General features: G+C 40.3%; 1 protein-coding gene across 4 annotated transcripts in view; it reads right to left on the reverse strand.

Moving 5' to 3' along the window:
- LOC129411267 (protein FAM163A-like) overlaps positions 1–24,033 on the reverse strand; it is a 60,013-nt gene that overhangs the window by 20,728 nt on the left and 15,252 nt on the right. The window contains exon 1 of one of the 4 annotated variants that reach the window (XM_055161651.1): positions 161–243. The exons of the other annotated variants lie outside the window; for them this stretch is intronic. The gene's annotated coding sequence lies outside the window, so the exon portion shown is untranslated. Of the gene's footprint in view, positions 1–160; positions 244–24,033 lie in introns of those variants that run through there. 4 annotated transcript variants of the gene reach the window in all.

Here is a 24,033-nt window from a genome sequence, read left to right on the forward strand (position 1 = left end):
GATAAACGAACTCATTAGTACTTACAGGCCGCGCTGAAACGGATCCCCCCCACCCCCGATCACAAAAGCCTGCCAAGCGTCTGCTCGGAGCCTCAAGCGCTGGCGGAGTTTTGGAGCTTCTGAAAATTGCTGTGTCAAAAATAGCATCGTTCTCACTCACCAGCTCCTCACAGTCTTTATTCCAGTCATTTGTTTCAGTTTGTGTCAGCCCCATGCTCTGTCTCTCAGGTCCACTCTCCTAACTCCATTGTCAGCTGACTCATCTTTTTCTTTACCCTGTCGGACTAGATTCTAACGCACTTTTGACACAGAAAACCTTTGCCTTGACATTTCCTCTAGTATAACTTGAAATAACGTATGTGCCAGAAAAACACCTCAGGCATTCAATTACAGGTATTTTTCTTGAATAAAAATACTTGGTTTTGTAGATTTACTCGCTCGTCTCCATGGAGATCGTCAAGTTTTATCACAGAATGACACAACAGCGACAGAGTGCGCTCGCCTCCCCGCAGATCTGACCACTCACTTGTATCATGGAGATCATTTTACGAAGTTTCACAGACCACAAGTTACACAGTGCAAGTCACTGCCTCACAGAGATTAGTGCTGCACGATTATTGCAATTGTAACGAAAACACAATTTGAAAGGACGTAATTAGCAAATTGCAAAGGCTGCAGTTTTTGAAGTAGTCGTAATTTTCACTACAAAATCCTCGTCTCATACTGCATTAAAGCTGTTAACCCTGTACTTTATATTTGCACAAACGTTCTCAAATGATTCTTGTATTAGTTATTCAGTTCAGATTTCAGTGTTTTTGTCAGTTCTTCTAAATATGTATAAAATGTGTACAGAAAAAATGTACTTTTCAGAGCTTTCAGCCATGTTATAGGTGTTTCCTCTTCTCATTTACCTCCTTAAAGTTGTATTTAGATTGATTTGTGCATATTTACGTAATCTTGATTTTTATCTTTAATTATGTCGTTGCGCCAATCTACCACGGTTGTCACTGCGGCTGGTACTCGTCTACTGCTCTGTACGTACTTTTATCGTATTTCTTATTTGGTATTAAGCGTAGGATTTATCAGATATTCGCTGGCGTGATCAGCAGCTATCCATCGGAGTTGCGGACAGCTACACGACTCTTTATTGTGATGATGTTTTCGGTGCCGTCAGCTCCCATTCGGCACCGCAGTTTTCTAACGCAGAAGTTAGTGGGCTTGTTTCTTTTATTAACTCTTAACTTTAGATCAATATAGACCTTTTTCGCAATGACAGGAAGTGCCACGATGTAGGGTAAATGTTACTTCCGGTTAATGGTTTTCGATGGCAAAATGTCTGTGGAAATGTCTGGCGTATTTTCCACCAGCTTCATAAATCTGCCCCATCAACAAATCTTCAACCAACAAGATTCAAAAAGGATAAACATGAAGAATTTATCCACAACTATCAAGGTAAGAAAGATGAAAACTTAAAGGCGAACAAGGACGAGCATTAAATCAGTCTGAGTTCACAAGTTACTTATGTTTTATTCATGAGCGTAACATTAGTTTTGCTCAGGAGTAGTTCACTAATGCGTCGTCGTTAATCCGTGTATCATTCGTTCATTCGTTTTTCAATATAAAACCAAAAATAAGAAAACGAAAAAACAACAGTTTTCTTCGTTATTTGTTTCCAAAACCAAAATGAAAAAACGGATAACGATTTGTTTTTTCAGTTTTCGATTTTGTGTTTAAATGAAGAATGGAAAAACCGGGACCAGAGCGGGACCAGAGCGGGACCAGACCGGGACCAGAGCGGGACTGAGACCGGGACCAGACCGGGACCAGAGCGGGACTGAGTCTCAGTAGCGCTCTGGTCCCGGTCCCGGACCTGGTCCATCTGAACCAAAAGCTCTTAGTTCGGTTCGTTTTCGTTGGGGTGAAAGCTCGGAGTCCGGTCTGGTCTCGGTCTGGTCTGGGTCTGGTCCCGGTCTCGGTCTCAGTCCCGCTCTGGTCCTGGTCTGGTCCCGGTCTCAGTCCCCGTCCCTCTGGTCTCGCTCTGGTCTCGGACCTGGATCAGTCCCGGTTCAGTCCGTATGTGGTGCAAAAGTTCGGCATCGCAGTCACAGAAGTCACGTAAACGGGAAACGGCCGTTATCCGTTTTTTCCATTCTTCATTTAAACACAAAATCGAAAACTGAAAAAACGAATCGTTATCCGTTTTTTCATTTTGGTTTTGGAGACAAATAACGAAGAAAACTGTTGTTTTTTCGTTTTCTTATTTTTGGTTTTATATTGAAAAACGAATGAACGAATGATACACGGATTGTCGTTGTTCGCCTTTACAGGCCTGTTTACACAAGAAAGTTTGCGGGTAGAAATGACAAAATATTTTATCGGAAGTGCCTTTTGTTTAGACGGTGATGCTGTTTTTGAGGCTTAAAAATGCAAAAACCTAAAACCACCCTCCAGTGTGGAAAAGCTGAAAACGCTCCGCTGTAGCGTTTCCGTCTACACTGCCCAAGACACAAAACTCTGGTCAGACCTGCTCATGTCACTTACGAGTTATGTCACATCTGGCATGTATACCCAATCAAATTCCACACACTTTCGCAGATTTCCTCCCGAAAACGCTCGTCTAAACGCGGAATAAAAAATGAAGATGCAACGCCACTTTTGCATCTTCTGTTTAGACCGTCATCATATAAACGTAGCTTAAGTTTTCATCTTTCTTAACTTAATAGCTGTGAAGAATGTTTATCCTTTGTCGACCTTGTTGTTTGAAGATTTGGTGATGGGTCAGATTTATGAAGCTGGTGGAACATTTCCTCAGATATTTTGCTATAGAAAACGATTTCCCTTACAGCGCGGCACTTCCGACCGTTGTGAAAAAAGGTCTATTGCGCTATTAAAACGTCCAAACTCTAACATAATGATTCACAGGCGTCACATTTTAAATATACAGCATTCGCAATCACAATATGTCTCCTTTAAAACATAAATCACAAATGTAAGGCCAATCGCAATGCAGAGACAACCAAAAAACTCTAAATGACCATCGATCAGAGAAAGACACATACATTCATTTGCAACATCGTTATAAATAAATATGCATCGTGTCCGGAATATTTTTAATCACAAAGTTCATAGTGGTGAACCCTGAGCCGTGTCTCTTTGCCGGTGCAGTGACAGCCCCCCTCGTCTCCTCTGCTCCAGCCGACAGGAGCAGCAGGTGATGGACGGAGCTGATTATAGCACACCAGCCATGGACCAGCATGCACCTGGGCTCCCCCGCCGTTCCGGTACAGAGCGGCGCAAACAGTTAGCCACATGCTTAGGGTTCACTGTCTGTTTGCCCACATAAACCGGACGCACAAGTCACAAATAGCTGTTTATTTTTACCCGGGTTAAAGCAGAAAGCGTCATTAGCTGCACCGTAATACTGCAAATTCATATTTTTTTTACTATCATCAGTGTTGGGGAGTAACAGATTACATGTACCGGAGTTACGTAATCAGAGTACAAATTATGGGTAACTGTATTCAGTTACAGTTACTGTTTCCAGTGAGTAGTAATTGGATTACAGTTACTTTGTTGAAATACATGGATTACACGGCGGTATTTTCCTGTTTTAACATTTTGGGCTATATCCCCCTTTTTTTTTTTTTTTTCCCGGTAATTCCACTCATTTCCAGAAACTAAACCAGGTCTAAACTAGATCTAAACTAGATTCCAACTAAACCAGGATCTCCTAGATCTAAACAGGATCTAACAGGTCTAAACTAGATCTAAACAGGTCTCTAGATCTAAACTAGATCTAAACCAGGACTAAACCAGGTCTAAATTAGATCTAAACTAGATCTAAACCAGGACTAAACCAGGTCTAAATTAGATCTAAACTAGATCTAAACCAGGACTAAACCAGGTCTAAACTAGATCTAAACCAGGTCTAAACTAGATCTAAACTAGATCTAAACCAGGACTAAACCAGGTCTAAATTAGATCTAAACTAGATCTAAACCAGGACTAAACCAGGTCTAAACCAGGTCTAAACCAGGTCTAAAACAGGTCTAAAACCAGGACTAAAACCAGGTCTAAACTAGATCTAAACTAGATCTAAACCAGGTCTAAACCAGGTCTAAAACAGGTCTAAAACCAGGACCAAAACAGGACTAAACCAGGACTAAACCAGGTCTAAACTAGATCTAAACCAGGTCTACACCAGGTCTAAAACAGGTCTAAAACCAGGACTAAAACAGGACTAAACCAGGACTAAACCAGGTCTAAACTAGATCTAAACCAGGTCTAAACTAGATCTAAACTAGATCTAAACCAGGTTTAAACCAGGTCTAAAACCAGGACTAAAACCACGTCTAAACTAGATCTAAACTAGATCTAAACCAGGTCTAAACCAGGTCTAAAACTGGTCTAAAACCAGGACTAAAACAGGACTAAACCAGGACTAAACCAGGTCTAAACTAGATCTAAACCAGGTCTAAACTAGATCTAAACTAGATCTAAACCAGGTTTAAACCAGGTCTAAAACAGGTCTAAAACCAGGACTAAAACCACGTCTAAACTAGATCTAAACTAGATCTAAACCAGGTCTAAACCCGGTCTAAAACTGGTCTAAAACCAGGACTAAAACAGGACTAAACCAGGACTAAACCAGGTCTAAACTAGATCTAAACCAGGACTAAACCAGGTCTAAACTAGATCTAAACCAGGTCTAAACTAGATCTAAACTAGATCTAAACCAGGTTTAAAACAGGTCTAAACCAGGTCTAAACTAGATCTAAACCAGGTCTAAACTAGATCTAAACCAGGTCTAAACTAGATCTAAACTAGATCTAAACCAGGTTTAAAACAGGTCTAAAACCAGGTCTAAACCTGGACTAAACCAAGCCTAAACCAGGACTAAAACAGGACTAAGTCATGCTGCATGGACCGTGTCTCCTCGTCTTCTATCAATAATATTTTTAATACGGTTAAGTAAAGTCTGGGCTTTTTAGCAGACAAAACATCTTACGTTATGATACCCTAGTCTTTCAAGTCAGTAATCAAGTAATCCAAAGTATTCAGATTACGTTACTCACTTTAAGTAATTTAATGGATTACGTTACAAACTACATTTTGGGGTATGTAATCTGTAATCTGTAGGGGAATACATTTTAAAAGTCACATCATAAACATATACTGTATCAAATGGTAAGACAGTTTTATTTATTGTAGCAGAAAGAAAATGAAAAGTAAAGCGTAAACTACATAGACCATGATCCTTTGCTTCATTTCAGTGAGAAACTATAGATCTACTGAAAATTTACTCTTACATTTCAAACATACTTGTAGTTGTGTTTTGTTTCATTCACAAATGCTCAGTTCCACCTTGTGATGTCATGAAGTGTTAGTAATCTAAGTAGGTCCGGCCAGTTTAGTTAATGAAGTGTTAGTTTTCTAGTTAACAGCTTTAGTTTCAGTAGAGATGGGAAATTCCAGAGCTCAGACGATCCAAATTATTTTAGTGAAGGTGTATGGAGTTTAAAAACACAGTGGGGGCACTTCCGGTATTACCACATGACATCACAAGGTGGAACAGAGTGTTAAATATGCAGGGTTTGTGTGTTAAACATATGTGAATGAAACAAAATGATATCATAATAATAATGATACCATATCGCTTTTGTTTCTGGTTCTGATATTGTCATATTTTAGTTTTGGGATTCGGACATCGTCATTGTGTGGTTGTTGGATCCTAACAGCGGAAAACGGCTCGAGAAATGTGTTTGCGAACTCCATAGATGCAAAAGAGAATCGGATCTGTGTGATTGCAAACCTCTGTTCAAACTGTTTCCCTTCCCAACGGAATTGAAAAATAGTGAAAGGTGAAGGCGATGGGCAGGACTGATCTACGGGAAGGATGAAAAGGAAACCTTCAGCTGCCTAAGAAATCATCCCGAGTTTGCAGTGAACATTTTGTATGTGGAGCGCCAACAAAGCAAAACCCCGATCCCTCGCTCAACCTCGGTTATGAATTTAAAAAGTCAACGCCAAAGCAAAAGGCACCAGCTGTTCACCAAGAAACACCTTCCACTGCAAAGAGACCAAGACGTGATGTTGCTGTAAAACCACAAGAACAAGAAAGTGCAGCTCAGCCTGTTTGTCTTCTGTACCTCTCGATTAACAAACAGGATCCCGCTTTGATTCACATACAAAATGTTCACTGCAAACTCGGGATGATTTAGGCAGCCAAAGGTTTCCTTTTCGTCCTTCCCGTGGATCAGTCCTGCCCATCACCTTCACCTTTCACTATTTTTCAATTCTGTTGGGAAGGGAAACAGTTTGAACGGAGGTTTGCAGCCTCACAGATCTGATTCCCTTTTGCATTTATGGAGTTCGCAAACACATTTCTGGAGCCGTTTTTATGGAGTAAGAAAGCTGTCAAAAATATTCGTGCGCATAAAATAGAAATCCGTGCGTGTTTGGGAAATTATGCATATTTGGCTGTAGTTGCGCATAAAATAAATATTTGTAAACTCTCAAATGAGTCCAGTCGTACATAAAATATATTGTGTGTATTTTATCCATCAGAATACGAATTGAAAAATTACGACGTCATGAATTACAATCACGAAATGAAAATTTACGATTACGCTTTCATCAGTACGAATACGAATTCACAGACGGAATTTTACTGTCAAAAATACGTCATCACTTCACAGACATTATTCATCGAGCAGAAGAAACATCGATCAAGATCAAGACTGCGCAGCTCAAGTTTGTAGCAGAGGGTAAAAAGAGTAATAGCACAAGAAGCTACAACAGCGACTAGGGATGGGCATGATTAGTCGATTAATCGATAATTGATCATTAAGAATTTCATCGATTACGTAAATTTTAATCGAAAAACCGAATGTAGGTTGCTGTGCGTAGCGTGACCAAACAGGGGTCGGACATGTGTCTCTGCATCAGAAGGAGCGAGCAAACACAGTCAGTCCACCTGCAACGTACCGAAGTGCACATGCGTATTTAACGATGACTTGTATAAGAAATTCCACACTTTCTGTTGCGTTCGGGACAAGTGGGAGTCCTTGTGCACAGTGTACAAAGCAGCACATATGTTTCAGTGTCCAGTGGGAAAAAGCTTTACCAGGTGAGAGTCGCGCAATGTCGATGACGAGTCCCCACCTCCCTCCCCCCGTACGGTGTCCTGGTTTTGACAAACGCAAATATGGTCACACTAACCTGTATTCACCTGATCATGTCTTTTAATCCGACAGAAGTTTGTAACCGCTCTAGATCGGTTACGTTTACTAACAATAGATGCATGTATAAATTATTTAATCTCGACGATCGATTAAGAAAATTTCATCGAATGCCCATCCCTACAAAATCTATTGTAAAAATGAATTCGAATGCATTGTGTAGAAACACCTCCTTTGAACGGGAAATTGCACCTATATGTTAGAAAACATAGTGGAGCCAGTTGGCGAACATCCGACGTAACGTTATCCCAGGGATCATTAGCAAATATCAGGTTCTCTGTAGGTTTAGATTAAAACATTCACGACTACAGCCACAGCGAGCATCAGCCAGTCTTCACTTCGACTTCACTCGATGGATAATGTCTGTGAAGTGATGACGTATTTTTGACAGTAAAGTTCCGTCTGTGAATTCGTATTCGTACTGATGAAAGCGTAATCGTAAATTTTCATTTCGTGATTGTAATTCATGACGTCGTAATTTTTCAATTCGTATTCTGATGGATAAATACACACAATATATTTTATGTACGACTGGACTCATTTGAGAGTTTACAAATATTTATTTTATGCGCAACTACAGCCAAATATGCACGGATTTCCCAAATACGCATTACGATTCTATTTTATGCGCACAAATATTTTTTGACAGCTTTCTTACTCCATACGTTTTCCTCTGTTAGGACATCCAACAATCACACAATTAACGATGTCCAAATCCCAAAACTAAAATATGACAATATCAGAACCAGAAACAAAAGCCATATGGTTCAAAAGACTAGAAAAGATCGGCTTTGTCAGTAGATGCATCCCACTGGGAAAACAAACATGGCGATTTGATGCTCACTTTTTCGGAAAATCCTTCCCAGTATGAATTGCACAGTGACCGGAAGTCTGAGACTCTTGATGCGTGTATTGTATATTTACTTTTGTACTACTGCAGACACATTAATCATTAGGTAACCGAGCCACGTGCCTTTTTAACTTATTATATCATAGGTTTCTTAGCTGCAATCTCCCACCTCCATTTTCAGCCCTTGAGGATATTACACTTTCAAAAGCGCCTTCATTAGTTTCAGCAGCGCGTCTGAAACAACACGATTACAGTTCACTGACCAGTAGGTATATGCAGCTTATTATTTCAAGTACGCTATCAACAATCAGCCCAGCGTGGCCCAGGTATGATTCACAAAGAGTGGGTTTAGTGTGTGTGCTGCTGCTGCTGCCGCTGTGGAGAGGGCCTCCTACACACACACACGAACACACACGCGAATATGTGAGCACACAGACGCACACAGACCCCTTCTCTGCGCTCGTTCTATTCTCCATGACGTCATTCTGTTAAATTATATACGCACGGATAATGCCGTTAAAAGCCAAGTCGAGTCTGCGCTCCTGTCTGTTTCTCCGGGCTCCGGTCGACTGTGCTCAGACCTGCCTCCGACCATCACCGTCTCGGGCCAAATCACTCCAATGTACGACTCTAAAATATTATTCATTTACCTCAAAGGCGCATTGTGTAACTTTTCTGGTGGAGGGTCGGTCAAACGCTTTTCTCCACGGAGATGTTATCGTTTTGTTTGGGATGTTTTACAGTTGCCGCGTTTACATGAGAGCTTTAATTCCGAATAAAAATGTATTAACACCCAAAACATGCTACACAGGTCTCCAGGAAGAATAGATAAGGCCAATTAAATACAATCAATCAATTAATCTGCCCAGGGATGAAATTATCTCTGGTGCTACAGCCTGGTACAATGCATCTCTCCTGTTAAGGTTAATGTATGTTGTGCACTGTCCCTGTCTCATTAAATAAATCAACTAAACTTAACTTAACTAACTCTGAATAAAAATAAAGTCCGCTTTAAAAAGACTATGTAAACACTAAATTCCTAATGAAAATAATTATTCGTAATTAAACTTAATTCAGAAGTAAGTGGGTGGTTTATTCAGATTTTAAAGGTTGCATGGAAGATTTTTTTGTTTTGTTTCAAATTTCAGTGAAAGTTTAAAATACCATTACAGAAACACAGCAACCTTGTAATTATGATGACTAAAAAAAAAAAAGAATGAAAATCTATCAACTGTGAACGTGTTGAGGCCAAATAAACATCAGCCAATAGACAACGAGACTACCTCTTTTTCTATTGGCTGTTAGGTTGTCAATCAAACTCCCAACGTTTCTAGTGTAACTGACTCGTCGGCGTGCAGGGATTACGTGGATTATGCAGCGGTTCTTAGAGGCTTTTTCAAACTGTAGCTTCCTCACAGTTCGCACAGAGTTTGTCACAATGGCTGACGAGAATCCACGACAAGTTCTCCGCAAAAGAAAGTCAGTTTTTGAGGTCGCTGAAAGAAGAAGAGAAGGGGAAAAGGAGCGAAGACAAACTGAGGTGATTCTTGGAGATTCCTTCCAGCGACGGCGCGACTGAAGCTGACGAAGGGTCTAAAGACTGACGCGACGGTTGCTGAATTACTTCTAGACGGGTCACTTCAACAGTAATTCTGAACGCGCACTGGATGTAAACAAGTGTGATTTCTAGAGTAAAGAGGCGGGAGGAGGAGGTGTTTCTACTGAGGCTGTGGAGGAGGAAGGTGGTGTCACACATGCACAACATTTGAAAAAGGACTGTCACTGTATTTCTTTTCCGTTAAAAAATCCTCTATACAACCTTTAAAGCCAAATTGATGTATTCCTCGATCATGTAAGCGTTTATTCTTCTAAAAATATTCTGGTTGTTCAGTGTATGCTCGTTGGGTCGCCCTTCTGACGTGATCTGGACGATCTGGCTCCACCAGTCGTTGCTTCGGACTTTCATCCACTGCTCTTTGGATTTGCGAGCGGCATGCGGGAGTGGGCTGAGGTAGAGCAGCTGTTGACTCAGTTTGTCTTCTTCCTCCTTTCTCCGACGCTCTTCCCTTCTCCTCCTCAGCCGACAGACCTACAGCGTGATGAGAGAATTCTCCAGTTGCTGCTTAATTATCATCGGAACGACTGCGGAAAAAGCTTGGATCATGTTTGTGTCCATGGCGTAACGACAAACATGTTTTCTTCCAGTCGACGTAAATACGCTCGTTTCTCTGTCCAATCAGAACCCTTCCCGACTCCCAGACGTTGAGCAGAATTAAATAAAGTTTAACGTGTTTTCCATGTAAACCTCAATTTGGAATTATTATTTCCATGTAAACTCCAGGATAATATTTTAATCCAGAACTATTTAATTCTATTCAATTAACTCAAAAAAAACATCATGTAAATGTGGCCAATATTGTGTTAAAAGTTTCTATCTTCATGGAGACCAAACCACAGTCAGAATGTTTGTTTTTCTAGGAATTTTTGAGCTATAAAACCACCTGTAATTGAATAAATGTAAAGTAGAGCTGTTTTACTGTATGTCACACTGAGGAACATTCTAAACAGAGCAATGACATATCCATAAAAACAAGAAGGTGACGGACCCCCCCAACTGAAAAATTACACAGTGCACTTTTAATAAGAATAATGTAACACGTAATAATACATGACCCAACCCCACTTGCAAATATATCAAAATTGGGACTGAACTGGGTAGAGCTGTAGTCAACCTTTTACATACTCTAGTACAGGGGTGTCAAACTCATTTTGGTCCGGGGGCCGTATCCAACCTACTTTGATCTCAAAGGGGCCGGATCAGAAAACTCATGTCATATAAACCCCAAAAATAACAATAGGTTTAAATATTTGTGCAGAGAAACACAAATCTATTACAGAAATCTTTTTTAACTGATGAACTCTTTTACAAAATATTATAATATTATGAACAACCGGAAACTTTAAGAAAAATACAATTTCAACACAATGTTTTAACATGAACTTGTATGTAAATAGGAATAAGTAAATTTTTCTTGTAAAATCCTGCACTCGGCTCCACTTTTCTCATGTTGGACATTTTTCTGATGAGGGTGTCACGGTCAACAGTCAAAACGATCGTCCTTTAAGAGCGTTTGGAAAGAGACAAGTCTTCATTTGTGCTGCTCTGGTGGGAGGGGCCACGTACAGAGACGCTGGAGACGCTGCTGTGATAAACACCACAGAAAATTAACAAGATTTTAATAGAAAATATAATTACAATATTTTAGTAGAAAATCATCTGAGGGCCAGATTAAAGGTCTTGGAGGGCCGGATCTGGCCCCCGGGCCTTATGTTTGACACCTGTGCTCTAGTAAATTCCAAGAAATACCAAATCTTAAGCCAACTCACTCACTAACTTCTCCTTTCCGCTGTAAATACTTATAATACAAAGAAAATTTGTGATGCACCGATACAATATACTGATTAGGAGTGTGCAAAAATATCTAAATATCGATATATCGTCTACATTTCCCTCAAAAAGTGCAACTTATATATGTTTTTTTCTTCTTCATTACACATTTTTTGGCTGGTGCGACTTGTACTCTGGAGCGACTTATAGTCCAAAAAAAAAAAAAAAAAGTCCAGTCCCTACACTAGTATTGGTTAAGATTGGGTATCGGTGAATACTTAAAGTAAAAGTATCAATATTGGTATATATATACTGGTCGACTAAGACATGATCTAAAATCCTACAGTCCTAGAACTGAGACAAAACTCATATCAAAACCTGGACTAGACCTCAACAAAACCAAAACTAGAACAGGACTGAAGCAAACCTACATTTAACTAGGACCAAACCAGACCAAAGTATAAACGCACCAAACCTGATTTTGTGTTACCCGTTATCTATTACAACTTATAAATTAAATCAGGACAACAGATTATTAATTTATTTTAGAGGGGGGCCCATGCATTGCTTCTTGCCCCCGAGCCCTGAAATTTCTGTTGACGGCCCTGCTTTTTTTTACACTTTATTAAATTTATTTATTTTTCAGTGCAACAATAGTGTACGTTTGCAAATAAAGAACATTAAAAATATCTTCACTCTTCATTATCAGCTCTTTATCCAGGATGTGTGACGGCAGCGCTCCCACTCATTAACGCGGCGTTCTCAATGACCTGCCTTTAAAACTTCAAATATGAACATGTACTGCTCTTTATAAGCATTAAGTATACACTCACTTGAAGAGCACTCAGGTTTTATTCATCGACCGTGTTGTGAAGTTTGATCATTTAAAAACAAACTGGAGTTATTGTGTCTGATCGTGACAGGATTTAAAGCTCCTACGTGACGCAAAATTGACTCTTTTGAGCTTCAAGAATCTGTGTATGATTCGTTCATTCGTTTTTCAAAATAAAACCAAAAATAAGAAAAGGAAAAAGCAACTATTTTCTTCATTATTTGTCTCCAAAACCAAAATGAAAAAAAATTTATAGTGATTTGTTTTTTCAGTTTTCGATTTTGTGTTTAAATGAAAAATGGAAAAAAACGGATAACGACCGTGAACCGGACTGAACCAGGACTGAACCAGGACTAAACAGGACTGAACCAGGACTAAACCAGGACTGAACCAGGACTAAACCAGGACTGAACCAGGACTAAACCAGGACTAACCAGGACTAAACCAGACTAAACCTAAACCAGGACTGAACCAGGACTAAACCAGGACTAAACCAGGACTAAACCTAAACTAAACCAGACTAAACCAGGACTAAACCAGGACTAAACCAGGACTAAACCAGGAACCAACTAAACCAACTAAACCAGGACTAAAACTAACCAGGACTAAACCAGGACTAAACCAGACTAAACCAAACTGAACCAGGACTAAACCAGGACTAAACCAGGACTAAACCAGGTCTAAACCAGGTATAAACCAGGTCTAAACCAGAACTGAACCAGGACTAAACTAGGTTTAAACCAGGGGACAAAACCAATCTCACTCCTGATTCAGTCCTGGTTTTTATCCTGGTTTAGTCTTGGTTTAGTCCTGGTTTAGTCATGGTTTAGTTCTGGTTTAGGACTGAGACCGGGACCAGACCTGGACCAGGACTGAGACCAGGACCAGACTCAGACTGGGACCAGACTGGGACTGAGACCAGAACTGAGACCAGGACTGAGACCAGGACTGAGACCAGGACTGAGACCAGGACTGAGACTGGGATAAGACCAGGACAAGATCAGGACTGAGACCAGGACTAAACTGGGACCAGACCAGAACTGAAACCAAGACTGAGACCAGGACTAAACTGGGACCAGACCAGAACTGAGACCAAGACTGAGACCAGAACTGAGACTGGGACCAGACCGGGACAAGATCACGACTCAGACCAGGACTAGACCCGGACCAGATCGGGACTGAGGCCAGGATTGAGATCGGAACCAGGCCAAGAGTGTGACCAAAACGGGACCAGATTGGTACTGAGACCAGGACTGAGACCGGTTCAGTCCTGGTTTAGACCTGGTTTAGACCTGTTGTAATCCTGGTTTAGTCCTGGTTTGGACCTGGTTTTGTGCTGGCTCAGTCCTTATGCAGTGCAAAAGTCCATCATCACAGTTTAAACCACGGTGACGGGATTTTTCCATTCTTCATTTAAACACAAAAACGAAAACTGAAAAAACAAATCATTATCAGTTTTTTTCATTTTGGTTTTGGAGACAAATAATGAAGAAAATAGTTGCTTTTTCTTTTTTTCTTTTTGGTTTTATTTGGAAAAACGACTGAAACAAATGATTTTAAAAGAAAGTTCTTGTGGATTTTTTATAAGTTATAAAAAAAAACCCACAAGAACTTTCTTTTAACTTCCACTCTCTCAAACAACACCAAACACTTTCCCCGGCTAACGACCCACCTCCCCGCTCCCCGCACGTCGCACCTTTCCCTCCGTCAAACCCGTGCACTTCTTCCGGCGCGCAGCGTACAGCGTTTTAGCACATCTGCAACCCCGTATATATTTCAAAACCGCAGATTTCCTCCTCGCCGCCGAAAACGCGAAGGTGAGACCGGGCTATATTTAGAGTGTTTATCATCTGTTGACACCGCGAGGGCAGGAGACGGAGGCAGTGCTAAGAGGTGTCACATTTTAATTTGTTTTCCCCCAGCGAACCGAACTGGATCACGCCGTTACATAAAAGCGAGATCCGGCCCCGCGCGCACACAACAAAGCTCCGTGTGAAATACAGCGCGGGTTTAATAGAAAGACGAGGGCTTTTCAGGTGCTCCGAGGGTCCAAGTGGGAGGAACGGGGAGAAGGCGGAGGATAATTAGCCGTGAATCATTACAGCGGCGCTTCGCTCGTCACTCGGCTCTGCTAAAACTAATGTGAAACCGAAATAAGCGGGAGAATTTATAGTGCTTGTATAGAGGCTTTGCGCCGTCACGTGTTCCCCATGGCAACGGTACCTACGCCGCCGTGACACCGGGCACGACATGTCATTGACTTCAGCAGCGTCGGAGAAACATGGGCAGGTTTTGTCGAGTATTTGGTTGTTCTCAGTGTTGGGAAGGTGATTTTTAAAATGTAATCCCCTACAGATTACAGATTACATACCCCAAAATGTAGTTTGTAACGTAATCCATTAAATTACTTAAAGTGAGTAAAGTAATCTGATTACTTTGGATTACTTGATTTGCTGTAGAGAAGCAAAGACGAGGAAATCTTCACATGAGATGTTTTGTCTGATAAAAGAAAATAAAAAGCCCAGACTTTACTTAACCAAATAAAAAATATTATTGATAGAAGACGAGGAGACACGTCCACACAGCAGGATTTAGTCCTGTTAAATCCTGTTTTAGTCCTGGTTTAGAAGTGGTTTTAGACCTGGTTTAGTCCTGGTTTATATCTAATTTAGACCTGGTTTTAGTCCTGGTTTAGACCTGTTTTAGTCCTGGTTTAAATCTAGTTTAGACCTGGTTTTAGTCCTGGTTTAGATCTAGTTTAGACCTGGTTTTAGTCCTGGTTTAGACCTGGTTTTAGACCTGGTTTAGTCCTGGTTTATATCTAATTTAGACCTGGTTTTAGTCCTGGTTTAGACCTGGTTTTAGACCTGTTTTAGTCCTGGTTTAAATCTAGTTTAGACCTGGTTTTAGTCCTGGTTTAGATCTAGTTTAAACCTGGTTTTAGTCGTGGTTTAGACCTGGTTTTAGTCCTGGTTTAGACCTGGTTTTAGACCTGTTTTAGACCTGTTTTTAGTCCTGGTTTAGACCTGGTTTTAGTCCTGGTTTAGACCTGGTTTTAGTCCTGGTTTAGACCTGGTTTTAGACCTGTTTTAGACCTGTTTTTAGTCCTGGTTTAGACCTGGTTTTAGACCTGGTTTAGATCTAGTTTAGACCTGGTTTTAGATCTGGTTTAGTCCTGCTTTATATCTAGTTTAGACCTGGTTTTAGTCCTGGTTTAGACCTGGTTTTAGACCTGTTTTAGTCCTGGTTTAAATCTAGTTTAGACCTGGTTTTAGTCCTGGTTTAATTCTATCTTAGACCTGGTTTTAGTCCTGGTTTAGACCTGGTTTTAGACCTGTTTTAGACCTGTTTTTAGTCCTGGTTTAGACCTGGTTTAGATCTAGTTTAGACCTGGTTTTAGTCCTGGTTTAGACCTGGTTTTAGATCTGGTTTAGTCCTGGTTTAGACCTGGTTTTAGACCTATTTTAGTCCTGGTTTAAATCTAGTTTAGACCTGGTTTTAGTCCTGGTTTAGATCTAGTTTAGACCAGGTTTTAGTCCTGGTTTAGACCTGGTTTTAGACCTGTTTTAGTCCTGGTTTAAATCTAGTTTAGACCTGGTTTTAGTCCTGGTTTAGACCTGGTTTTAGACCTGTTTTTAGTCCTGGTTTAGACCTGGTTTTAGACCTGGTTTAAATCTAGTTTAGACCAGGTTTTAGTCCTGGTTTAGACCTGGTTTTAGACCTGTTTTAGTCCTGGTTTAAATCTAGTTTAGACCTGGTTTTAGTCCTGGTTTAGACCTGGTTTTAGACCTGTTTTTAGTCCTGGTTTAGACCTGGTTTTAGACCTGGTTTAAATCTAGTTTAGACCTGGTTTTAATCCTGGTTTAGACCTGGTTTTAGTCCTGGTTTATATCTAGTTTAGACATGGTTTTAGTCCTGGTTTAGACCTGGTTTTAGATCTGGTTTAGTCCTGGTTTATATCTAGTTTAGACCTGGTTTTAGTCCTGGTTTAGATCTAGTTTAGACCTGGTTTTAGTCCTGGTTTAGACCTGGTTTTAGATCTGGTTTAGTCCTGGTTTATATCTAGTTTAGACCTGTTTTAGTCCTGGTTTAAATCTAGTTTAGACCTGGTTTTAGTCCTGGTTTAGATCTAGTTTAGACCAGGTTTTAGTCCTGGTTTAGACCTGGTTTTAGACCTGTTTTAGTCCTGGTTTAAATCTAGTTTAGACCTGGTTTTAGTCCTGGTTTAGACCTGGTTTTAGTCCTGGTTTTAGTCCTGGTTTAGATCTAGTTTAGACCTGGTTTTAGTCCTGGTTTTAGACCTGTTTTAGTCCTCGTGACAGTAAATCTCTTCGTGAGATTTACGTCATGTTATAATCTTGTTATCTCCTCAAAAACAGACCTGGTGTTGTGTTTTGTTTGAGTAAAGGTTTATTAGTCTGTCTACATCTCCAAAGCTCAAAATGCTCTGTTCCAACTTGTGATGTCATGTAGTGGCAGTTTTGAAGTTAATAGTTATGTTTTTGTTCAGTAGAGCTTGGAAATCCCAGGGTAAAAATGATCCGAAAGATTCTAGTGAAGGTGTATAGAGTTTAAAACAGGGTTCCCACAGTCATGGAAATCCTGGAAAATTCGTGGAAATTGAAAACACCATTTTCCAGGCCTAGAAAAGTCATGGAATTTTAATATCTCTTTCTCGCTTTCTCATTAGGCTATTATGATTATTTCTGAACATCTGCGCCTTTTGTTTAAACGAGACGACAATAAATGCACTGACAGGATTATGAATGTTAAAAAACTAATACAAAAACAGAAAACGTACACCAAAATTCTTGTAGAGGTGCAAATGGAAGGAGCAGCAAGACAAAAGTGAAAAAATACATCGCACGCTCAGATGGCCGACGTTCGAAAGCTTTTTTATTTTTAAGTGCTTTAGTGAAAAAAAAAAAAGCCGTCGTCAGATATTTTTCTTGCTTTGGACCACAGTATATTAAAAAAACTAACACCAAACCATAATGTGAGTGGAAAGAGTTCACATTTCATATTTAGCCCTAAAAGTCTGATCAGTTCTACACATGAAGGTGCCGTAAAATCATGGAAAATTCACTTCAGGTCATGAAAAAGTCATGGAAAAGTTTTGAAATGTCGTCAGTGAAAAAGAGCGTTTTCAGTTTTAGAGAAGAACTGGTTCGTGTGTGAATGAAACAAAACACAACTCCAGGTCTGTTTGTGATAAAGAAACATTCTAACATAGATGAGAAAATAAACGAATATGAGCCGTTTATTCTTGTATTAGTTTGTGAGTTCATATTTCAGTGTTTTTCTCAGTTGAACTTTGAATAAAATTCTTTTATTAAAACATAAAATCTGAAATCTAATCACAGCGGCTTGTCAGTTCTTGCCCGAAAAAATCGCAGCCGCATTCGCTTCCAATAAAAATATGAAACTTTTTAGAATTTCATCTCATGTTTTATTCATTCAGAGACGCCACCGAGACTCAACAGCCAAACAGTGAGATGTGCTCTACGCCAGATGCCCTTCCTGACACTAAAAGTTGAGACGGCGGTGTTGGGAAGGTGACTTTTAAAATGTAATCCCCTACAGATTACAGATTACACACCCCAGAATATAGTTCGTAACGGAATCCATTAAATTACTTAAAGTGAGTAAAGTAATCTGAATACTTTGGATTACTTGATTTGCTGTAGAGAAGCAAAGACGAGGAAATCTTCACATAAGAAGTTTTGTCTGATAAAAGAAAATAAAAAGCCCAGACTTTGCTTAACCGTATTAAAAATAGTATTGATAGAAGACGAGGAGACACGTCCACGCAGCTTTAGTCCTGTTAAATCCTGTTTTAGTCCTGGTTTAGACCTGGTTTAGATCTAGTTTAGATCCAGTTTAGACCTGGTTTAGACCTGGTTTAGATCTAGTTTAGACCTGATTTTAGTCCTGGTTTAGACCTGGTTTTAGACCTGGTTTAGACCTGTTTTAGACCTGATTTAGACCTGGTTTAGATCTAGTTTAGTCCTGGTTTTAGTCCTGGTGTAGACCTGGTTTAGACCTGGTTTAGCTCTAGTTTAGACCTGGTTTTAGTCCTGGTGTAGACCTGGTTTAGACCTGGTTTAGCTCTAGTTTAGACCTGGTTTTAATCCTGGTTTAGTCCTGGTTTAGACCTGGTTTAGACCTGGTTTAGATCTAGTTTAGACCTGATTTTAGTCCTGGTTTAGACCTGGTTTTAGTCCTGGTTTAGACCTGGTTTAGATCTAGTTTAGACCTGGTTTTAGACCTGGTTTAGACCTGTTTTAGACCTGATTTAGACCTGGTTTAGCTCTAGTTTAGACCTGGTTTTAGACCTGGTTTAGACCTGTTTTAGACCTGATTTAGACCTGGTTTAGCTCTAGTTTAGACCTGGTTTTAGTCCTGGTTTAGACCTGGTTTTAGTCCTGGTTTAGACCTGGTTTAGATCTAGTTTAGACCTGGTTTTAGTCCTGGTTTAGACCTGGTTTAGATATAGTTTAGATCCAGTTTAGACCTGGTTTTAATCCTGGTTTAGTCCTGGTTTAGACCTGGTTTTAGACCTGGTTTAGACCTGTTTTAGACCTGGTTTAGACCTGGTTTAGCTCTAGTTTAGACCTGGTTTTAGTCCTGGTTTAGACCTGGTTTTAGTCCTGGTTTAGACCTGGTTTAGATCTAGTTTAGACCTGGTTTTAGTCCTGGTTTTGGTCTTGAAGTGTTCACTATGAGGGAGCGTCTGTCCTGTGTGTATCCTGTTGGTTTCTTGCGGGGTTTCGGGTTCTCCTGGGGTCTAGGCTCGTTCTGTCGCTCGGGTTTGGGTTTATGTCGGCCGTTGGGGTTTGAGACATTTCTTCTCGTCGTTTACGTTTCGCTCGCTGCATTTGACGCACGTGGCTGTCGAGACGTGTCCCGTTCACTCGTGTTGATTCGGCATCGTGACTTGTTTTGATGAACGGAGACGAACGGTTTTGTGGCTCTGAAGCGGCGCTGGCTTGTGTTGCCGGCGCAGCGCACAAGACAGCGAGCTTTCTACATTTGTGCACATCCGTTGGTCAGTGTTGGGGAGTAACAGATTACATGTACCAGAGTTATGTAATCAGAGTACAAATTATGAGTAACTGTATTCGGTTACAGTTACTGTTTCAGTGAGTGGGAATTGGATTACAGTTACTTTGTTGAAATAAATGGATTACACAGAGGGATTTTCCTGTTGTCACATTTTGGACTAAACCAGGACTGAAACCAGGTCTAAACCAGGTCTAAACCAGGTCTAAACCAGGACTAAACCAGGACTAAACCAGGACTGAAACCAGGACTAAACCAGGTCTAAACCAGGTCTAAACCAGGTCTAAACCAGGACTAAACCATGTCTAAACCAGGTCTAAACCAGGACTAAACCAGGTCTAAACCAGGTCTAAACCAGGACCAGGTCTAAACCAGGTCTAAAACCAGGTCTAAACCAGGACTAAACCAGGTCTAAACCAGGTCTAAACCAGGACTAAACCAGGTCTAAACCAGGTCTAAACCAGGTCTAAACCAGGTCTAAACCAGGTCTAAACCAGGACTAAACCAGGACTAAACCAGGAGTAAACCAGGACTAAACCAGGTCTAAACCAGGACTAAACCAGGTCCAAACCAGGTCTAAAACCAGGACTAAACCAGGTCTAAACCAGGACTAAACCAGGTCTAAACCAGGTAAACCAGGACTAAACCAGGACTAAACCAGGTCTAAACCAGGTCTAAACCAGGACTAAACCAGGACTAAACCAGGACTGAAACCAGGACTGAAACCAGAACTAAACTAGGACTAAACAATATGACACCTAACAGTATGTAGTTTTAAAAAGTCATGACAGTATCAAGTAATCCAAAGTATTCAGATTACGTTACTCACTTTAAGTAATTTAATGGATTACGTTACAAACTACATTTTGGGGTATGTAATCTGTAATCTGTAGGGGATTACATTTTAAAAGTAACTTTCCCAACACTGCTGTTGGTTCAAGCATCATTACGCTTGTTAAATGAGAGGAGTCAGAGCGACAGAAACCTTCTAACATTCAGTCTCTTTGAGAGCGACGAAAACAAACAAGCTGCGAATAGAATTTATCGCGGCCGGAAAAGTTATCGAGCTCGTTAAAAGTTATCGTACGATTAACTGATTTATTGATTATCGTTACAGGCCTATTCATGCCTATCATTAAGAAGTTGGCGATACGATACATACCTCGATACATAGGCCATGATACGATACATACCTCGATACATAGGCCACGATACGATACATACCTCGATACATAGGCCACGATACGATACATACCTCGATACATAGGCCACGATACGTTATGATACATACCTCGATACATAGGCCACGATACGATACATACCTCGATACATAGGCCACGATACGATACATACCTCGATACATAGGCCACAATACGTTATGATACATACCTCGATACATAGGCCACGATACGATACATACCTCGATACATTGGTCACGATACGTTATGATACATACCTCGATACATAGGCCACGATACGATACATACCTCGATACATAGGCCACGATACGTTATGATACATACCTCGATACATAGGCCACGATACGATACATACCTCAATACATAGGCCATGATACGATACATACCTTGATACATAGGCTATGATACGATACATACCTCGATACATAGGCTATGATACGATACATACCTCGATACATAGGCCATGATACGATGCATACCTCGATACATAGGCCACGATACGATACATACCTCGATACATAGGCTATGATACGATACCTCGATACATAGGCCACGATACGATACATACCTCGATACATAGGCCACGATACGATACATACCTCGATACATAGGCCACGATACGATACATACCTCGATACATAGGCCACGAAACGATACATGCCTCGATACATAGGCCACGAAACGATACATACCTCGATACATAGGCCACGATACGATACATACCTCGATACATAGGCCATGATTCGATACATAGGCCATGATACGATACATACCTCAATACATAGGCCATGATACGATACATATCTCGATACACAGGCCATGATACGATACATACCTCGATACATAGGCCACGATACGTTATGATACATACCTCAATACATAGGCCACGATACGATACATACCTCGATACAATGCACTTTCAGGCTAAATCAGGCATGTCCAAACTATGGTCCATGGGTCAAATGTGGCCCTCAGACAATTTTTTTTGTTTTGCCCTCAGGCTTCCAGGTGAATTGGCCCAAATTACGTTGCATCAATTAAAAATTAACTTTTTACTGCAAGTTTTTTTTTGAAAATTTACCTTGATAAAGCGAATATTTAATGTGTGGTTTTAAGGATCTGAGCATGAATAAAAGGTCATTCTAACCTGTTAAACATGCACATTTTTCAATTATTCACTGTATTCAGCGCCAGTCTACAGCCTCGATCAGTCCTCTGCTTCATCTGTGTTTAGATATGTGGCCCTTGATGAAAAAGTTTGGACACCGCTGGGCTAAATCATGGCTGTGATACTAAAAGTCTTTGTTAAATCAATTCTTGTGCAAACACCTTAGGAAACACAAACATTTTAATCATCAAAACAGTGAAAATGTCAAATGTGTCGCATCAACGAGTTTCCTTCCAATAAACAAACAACAAAACTGTAGCTGTAACAAAATATTTGAGTAAAATATACCAAAAAAATACTCTTGGCAATATATCGATACAGCATCCCACGATATCGATACTGTATCATCACATTAAACGGTACAATATATCAACATTTCGATATTTTTGCACACCCATATTCATGACATCACAAAGTGGAACAGAACATTTTAAGCTTTGGTGACGTAGACAGACTAATAATAAAGGTTTAGTCAAAACAAAACACAACTCCAGGTCTGTTTTTGATGACGTAACCACATTTTAACATGATTTAAAGCTCACAAGAGTCAATTTTGCATAATATAAGACCTTTAAAATAGTGTTAAAGCTCATTTTTTCATTAAGTATAGGAGCTTTAAGTATGTTTCACACTGCACAACACAACCCACGCCCTGACTTGACGCCTGTCACAGTTAAAGTGTGAAGGCTACAATTTGGTCAAAAATAGTACAGCAAATATTAAAGCTAAGCAGAGTATAATAACTTTTTTCATTGGCATTATTAAAGGGGCTGTACCTGATTTCTTTCATGTAATTAAATAAAATCTTAATACAGTCTTCTTCTAATCTTAATAAAGTCTTTCCTCAGCACAGATAGATTGTAAAAGCCGTTCCTGAGGTGAAAATGAGCCCCACCTCTGCTATCTGCATCTAATTATAGAGTAGAGTTGTCGAAAGAATTGAAAATCAGACACTAACTAAAACTGGTATTGAGTATTGAAACTAAACTCTCATTAAAAATACTAAAAAAAAGTCACATTCGCAGGACAGAATGAACCTTTCCTGAATAGTTTTAGAATGAGCTTGAGCTGTATCAGAACAAGTCTAAGTAATTAAAGAAGGAACCTACGTGAACCACTGAGGGACACACAGATGTTAATATCAAAGAAAGTACTATTATTTAATGTATATTCTATAGCCTAAAGAAAGAGTGTTTTTATCATTGCAGTATCGGAATCTGTCTATCTGGAGTCTATTTCTTAGTCTTAGGCTACGTTCAGACTGCAGCCTGAAGTGATACAAATCTGATTTTTTGGCTCCTATGTGACCTGTATCTGATCTTTTAATGACAGTCTGAACGACACAGATCCGATTTTTTCAAATGCGACCCAGGACACTTGGATATGTGCTCCTGAAACCGATACATATCCGATCTTTTGACATGTGACTTCAGTCTGAACGGCCAAAGCGCATTCATCCGACCTACACGTTATCAACAAGCCACAAACGTCACTATTCTGCGCTGAAGTAGGCAAAAATTGTGATTGAACTCCGTGTTACTGAAGTGAAGCACATCACCACTCACCACTCTTGGCCACGTCTCCACATCCACACGTTCCTTTCAACGGACGTCGCTGCCGCTGTCCCACAAAACACCACGGCCAAAAACCTCGTCCTTCTCCTTCTCAATCTCCTCCTTAAAACAAGTTGTTCATGTTCTGACTCCGGTACGAGAGGAACTTTAAAATCTCCAGGTGCTCAATGCTGTGTCCATGTTTGGACAACTTCCGTAAACACAGAGACGCTCGCTGCGGTTGACGTCATCGTGTCTCCAGTGCACATGCGGGACACTTTCAGGCCATTTAAAGTTCACACAGGAGATCACATACAAGTCACATTTAATTGGAAATGTGAACGACCTCGCAAAAACATTGGATTTCACAAAAAAATCTGAATTGAGCGTTAAGCCCTGCAGTCTGAACGTAGCCTAAGACTCTCCGTGTGGCGTACAGGAGGGGGGATGGTCTGCTCCTTAAAATGTTTTTATTAATACCAAATAAGATATCTAGCACAAATTACGCACGATATGCTTTACACTCATATTTATTTTGTGGGACTGCAGTTTATCATCCCATTCGCCCGCGTTGTGTAATCCCACTCCTGCCTGCGCCCGCAGTGAGCTTTCAAAATGTGTCCCGTGCCACACTTTTTTGCATTGGGTCCCGCCTCCCCGGGAGGCCCGCAGGAGTGCAGGGCTCTAGTGTGGATTTGCCACCAAATAAAAACAAGAGCCATACGAAAGCGGATGTCACA

Source organism: Boleophthalmus pectinirostris, unplaced genomic scaffold, assembly GCF_026225935.1.
Source record: "Boleophthalmus pectinirostris isolate CB_2022bp ecotype Guang Dong unplaced genomic scaffold, ASM2622593v1 HiC_scaffold_10, whole genome shotgun sequence".
Classification (NCBI taxonomy): Eukaryota; Metazoa; Chordata; class Actinopteri; order Gobiiformes; family Gobiidae; genus Boleophthalmus; species Boleophthalmus pectinirostris.